The sequence below is a fragment of the Olea europaea genome, unplaced genomic scaffold, assembly GCF_002742605.1.
Source record: "Olea europaea var. sylvestris unplaced genomic scaffold, O_europaea_v1 scaffold716, whole genome shotgun sequence".
Taxonomy (NCBI): Eukaryota; Viridiplantae; Streptophyta; class Magnoliopsida; order Lamiales; family Oleaceae; genus Olea; species Olea europaea.
The window spans coordinates 115442-121441 of NW_019265559.1; positions in this window are offsets into that span (position 1 = coordinate 115442).

Below are 6000 nucleotides of genomic sequence, written 5' to 3' on the forward strand. Positions count from 1 at the left end.
CTTAAAAAGGCACCTAGAGCAGGCCCCCCTCCTCTCCAAACTGAAGCTTGGAGAAACCCTGCAGCTATACCTAGCCGTCTCCAATGAGGCCATAAGTGCGGTTCTAAGCCAAGAAGAGGGAACCACTCAACTCCCCGTTTACTATACAATTAAAGCGTTCCTATCGCCGAAAACCCGCTACCCTGATATGGAGAAGCTCACTTTGGCCTTGATCACGGCTTCCAGGAAGTTGAGACCCCACTTCCAGGTTCACACCATCCACGTGTTAAAAAATTTTCCCCTAAGGTAGGTATTCCAAAAATCGGATGCCTCGGGGAGATTACTAAAATTGTCGGTGGAGTTAAGTGAGTTTAACCTCATGTTCAAGGCTAGGGTGGCCATCAAGGGCCAAGCCTTAGCTAACTTTGTGACAGAATTTGCCAACTTACCCGAGGTGGACGAAATCATGGAACAAGCCGAGCCCCCAACGTGGAACCTTTTCATTGATGGGTCGGCTGGGGACGTTGGCTCAGGCGTCGGAGTTGTCCTCATCAGCCCGAAAGGTCATAAGCTGACCTCAACGGTGAGGTTCGGGTTCAAAGCTACCAACAATGTAGCAAAATACGAGGTACTACTAGCGGGCCTCAGGTTAGCCAAAGAAATGCAAGTAAAGAGGCTACTCATCAGTAGTGACTTCCAACTGGTTGTTAGCCAAGTCAACGGTAACTTCTCAGCCAGGGACAAAACGATGGCCTCCTACTTGAAAACGGTGATGAACCTCATCCCATCCACTTCCAACTGGTTGTTAACCAAGTCAACGGTAACTTCTCAGCCAGGGACAAAACGATGGCCTCCTACTTGAAAACGGTGATGAACCTCATCCCATCCTTTGAAAAGTTTGAGTTGATCCAAACCCCCTACATCGAAAACGCACATGCGAATGCACTCTCCAAACTTACAAGTAGCAAAGATTCTGAACTACTCTCAATTGTCCCTATAGAGCACCTCCTCATGCCGTCAACCTAGACTCCCAATGTAATGTGGGTCACTAGGACTCCTACCTGGATGCGGCCCATCGTAGCATACCTTAAGGATCGGGTACTTCCCACCAACAAGCATGAGGCCTACAAGCTAAGGAGGAGACAGCCCATTTCCTCCTCATTGATGATATACTATATAAAATGAGCTTCTCCTCTCCACTCCTGCGATGCTTCGAAGGAGAAGATGCTACCTACATCTTAAGAGAAGTCCATAAGGGTGTGTGTGGCAATCACTTAGGAGGTCTATCTTTGGCACAAAAGATACTGAGACAGGGGTACTACTGGCCTACCTTGAAAAAGGACGCCATCGACTTTGTACGAAAATGTGACAAATGCCAACGATTCTCTCCTATCCAAAGACAACCATCGCAAGATTGACTGCGATCTCTAGCCCCTAGCCTTTCTCGAAGTGGGGTGTGGACCTAATAGGTCCTCTACCAAAGGCAGAGGAGGTACGAGCTTCGCAATTGTGGCCATTAATTACTTCACAAAGTGGGTTGAAGCTGAGCCCTTGGCAAAAATTACAGAAGCCAACACTTTCAAATTCTTATGGAAGAACATCTTATGCCGGTTCGGAATTCCGTACTCGATCGTCTCAGACAATGACAGACAGCTCGACAACAAGAAGGTCAGAAGTTTATGTGAAGAACTTGGCATCAAGAAGCACTTCTCCATGCCTCATCACCCACAAGCAAATGGTCAAGTTGAGACTGTGAACAAGACAATCAAGCACGTCCTAAAAATGAAGCTCGATGTGTCAAAAGGGGCCTGGGTGGATGAGCTCCCACAGGTTCTTTGGGTAATCCGAACCACTGCAAAAATCCCAATAGGGGAAACACCTTTCCTCATGGCATATGAGACCGAGGCCATGAGCCCCGTTGAGGTCGGACTTCCATCCCCACGACGTCTGCATTTCAATGAAATAACGAACGATGAGCTTCGCAGGTGCGACCTCGACTTCATTGAAGAAATGAGAGATGACGCCCAGCTGAAGCTCGACACATATCAAAGAAAAATGACAAAATACTTCAACTCAAAGGTGAAAAAGAGGTCATTCCGAATCGAAGACCTGGTCCTTATGAGAATCTTTCTCTCCTCAAAGAAACCTGGCATCGGCTCCCTTGGCCCAAACTGGGAAGGCCCATACAAAATCAGAGAGGAAATCCGACCCGAGACCTACTGGATTGAAGACATGAACAGTAAGGTACAACCCCGTCCATAGAACATTGAGCACCTCCGAATCTATTATCAATGAATGCACTACCTCGCTGGACGATCTTTCCCAACTTAGTAACATTTAAATGATTCAATAAAATTATCCATGACTTAATTCACATCGCATTACGTCATCACCTCGAAGGAAAGGATAGTGTCCAATCATTAGGCCACCTCGTTTGAAATTCGAGGTGCATTCACATGCCTCCCTTTGGCGAGGCTGAACGCCACTGGGAGAAGCCTCAACGTGGTTGAACCATCCATCATGTTGGGAAGCGTCCTCACCTCGGAGGAGAGGACAGCATCCAATCATTGGGCCACCTCGTTCAAAATTTGAGGCGCATGCACATGCCTCCCTTTGGCGAGGCTGAATGCCACTGGGAGAAGCCTCAGCGTGGCTGAACCATCCACTACGTTGGGAAGCGTCGTCATCTCGGAGGAGAGGACAGTGTCCAATCATCGGGCCACCTCGTTCGAAATTCGAGGTGCATGCACATGCCTTCCTTTGGCGAGACTGAACGCCACTGGGAGAAGCCTCAGCTTGGCTGAACCATCCACCACGTTGGGAAGCGTCGTCACCTCGGAGGAGAGGACAGCGTCCCATCATTGGGCCACCTTGTTCGAAATTCGAGGCACATGCACATGCCTCCCTTTGGCGATGCTGAACGCCACTGGGAGAAGCCTCAGCGTGGCTGAACCATCCACCACGTTGAGAAGCGTCGTCACCTCGGAAGAGAGGACAGTGTCCCATCATTGGACCAACTCACTCGAACTCCAAGGCGTATGCACATGCCTCCTTTTGGTGAGGCTGAACGCCACTGGGAGAAGCCCCAGTACAGCTGGACCGTCCACCACGTTGGGAAGCGTTGAAACCTCGTTCGAAATTCGAGGCGTATTCATCGAATTAGACAATATTCCCAGTTCAGCTTCTCCGGTTACGACTTCGTTCAAACACGGTCCAGTCAGAGTCCATTCAGGTTATAATTGTTAAGCTTAAGTAGTTCGTTTGCTTAAGTCCAATCGTCCATGGTTCGTGAGGCTATCGTACAATTTGTTAAGTAATTGGAGTTAGGATACCAAGTTAAAGTTATTTAGTTCTTCAATCAATGTTAAGTTCAAATTGCTTGACGAGGTCAACACATTTGGGAGAAAAATATTGAATAAAAAAGGACATTATATTGATTTACAATCAAGATTACAAACTGGGGGCCCAAGGCCAATACATAAAAAATAACTGAAAAGAAAATTGTCCTAAGCCTATGATGACGGTGGAGGCGCCTCAGCAGTCGAGGCCTCCGTGGCTTGGGCCTCATAAACCTCCTTCTTCAACACCTCGATCTGAGCCAAGGCAGGCTCCAGCTTGGTTGTATCTTCAAGTTTTTGGGCCCTCACTTCCTCCGCCTTAGCTCTAGCCCCCTTCAGCTCCTCTGTGAGGAAGGCCATCTTCTTCTCCTAGGACTGAGTCCTCGTTTGAAAGTCATTAAGGGTCTCCCTGCACTCCAGTGCGAGGCCAAAGGTCCTCACACTTTGACTCACTAGGGCCCTCGTTAAGTCTATGGCATCGCATGAGGAGGCGTGCAACTACCACCGATCCGTCTAGAATTTGTAGAAGTTTTCTGTGGTACCTCGGATCTCAGGTGGCAGAGCCTCCACCAAAGCTGGAGCCAAAACATCTTCCCTTCTAGCGAGGAAGCTCGGAGACTTCCCTTGCACCCTGGCGGGTCTCTCCTTGGCAGCCTCCTCCTGTACCGCCTTCGCTTCCCTTCTAGCGGCCTCCTCTTTAGCTTCCTCAACCTTGACTCGACGGACCATTTCAATTTTTACCACTTTCGAGGCAGACGCAAGGAGCTTCGGCCGATTAACATCCCTACCTTCATGGGACACAGAGGTCCTGAATTTGCCTGATGAACTGGTGACGTGCAACAACTTCTTTTTCTTCGGCTCCTCGAGGACCTTCTCCTTCCCCCGAGGCTCTTTTACCTTCTCCATCCTCTAGGCGCCCCCTTTTCGGGAGTCCTTGAGCTGCCGTCCTTAGAAAGGCGCTCGACCCTGCCCCTAACCTCTTTAGCACCACTGGACCCCGATTTCAGGGGCCTCGCCTTCACAGTGGATATGTCCCTAATTATAGAGGCCATGTCAGGGGATAGGTACTCCCTCCTCTTGAACTTGTCTACAGAACATGTCAACGCATTAGCAACAAAATGAAAAACAAGAATTACACTAAGTATAGGAGCTTCTTACCCTTGGAGGCCATCAGTTCGAAGTCAAGGAAGTAGCGGCTTCGATTGATGAGGTGGTCGAAGTGGCAAAGCTTGAGAGACCTCTTGTAAATGTCCTCTATCACTTCGAACTCCTCCTTGCTCAGCTCGAACCTCGTACTGCTATCTGCAAACGAAGCCCCAACAGTTAGAGAAAAAATAAATTTGAAAACAGAATGCAAACTACTTAGGCTGGGAGACTCACGAGTTTCGTAGTACTGGGTCGGTACTATGCAAGCCAGGGCTGTGTCTCCCTCCACCACCTGCCATCTACCCCTCACCCAGAACCACGACTCCTTCCACCCCTTAATGGAAGAAGGCAGCCCCACGACAAAAGGAGCATGGGCCCCTAAGGAGTCAAGTAATACCACCCCCTTGACTCCATACTTATTACCCTAGGCTGGAATAGGGTCATGAAGACATGGAGAGGCATGTCCTCCCCAAGCGACACTTCCTTCCACAGGAAGTTCGAGCCGACCAACTGGTTCCACCCATTTGGCAGATCCTGGGTCGGCGACAACATGAAATTCCTCAACATAGCCCTGAAGAAGGGGTGCAGAGGAAGACGCATACCCACCTTAAACAAATATTCGCTCACCGCCATCGCCACGCACCCAGGGCTCGGATAACAGGCTCGTTCATGGGCCTCGGGCACTATCATCTCCACATAACGAGGTACACAATACCTCTCCCTTATCTCTCCCAACCTTTTCGACATCATATTCGAAGGGATTATAGACACTTTCCACTCTACATTGTAGTCTACTTCCTCCTCGGTCATAGCAATCTGCTCAATCTCGAAGTCCCCCCTGTAACTAGACCCCCGACCAAACGACGCGACAGTGACCAACTCCCTACCCGAGGTGGACTCCATTTCAGAAAGCAACTAAGAACACAATACAAAGGATGTTCTGTAAAAAAATACCTACGGGGTTACTATGCTGACGAAATGCTGTCGGAAAGTTAGGTAACAAAGAGCTTCGACGCCGGAAAGCTTTATCTTTGGAAGAAAGAAATTGGATTGCAAAGGGTAGAAAATCCAAGACAATGAGGGTCTCTCGCCTTTTATAAAGGGCCAGGACAAACCCCAACCGTCAGATCAAAGCCCATCCAATGGGAACCCTTCATTTTTAATCAAATCTGAGACGTAGAATTCAAAAGGTTTTTCAAACCAACACCTCCGATTAAAGTGTGTCCCCCACGCACCTCCTCCAATGCGTTTGCTTCTAGAAGCCCCAACTGTCCTCATGATTACAGTTTTAATTCAACGGGAGCATGCGCCGTGGAAGTTGCAACGGTTCAGTCACTTTTTCTCGAAAATATGTGCAAAACATCAAATCATTGGCACAACTGCCAAAGAACAATAATTGTCATTCGGCTAGGGATGTAAACGAGCCGAGCCGAGCTGGCTCGCGAGCCGAAATTTTGGGCTCGGGCTCGGCTCGAGGAAATCACAACGGGCTTTTTTTGGGCCCGAGCCGAGCCGAGCCAAAGCTCGCCCAAAAAAA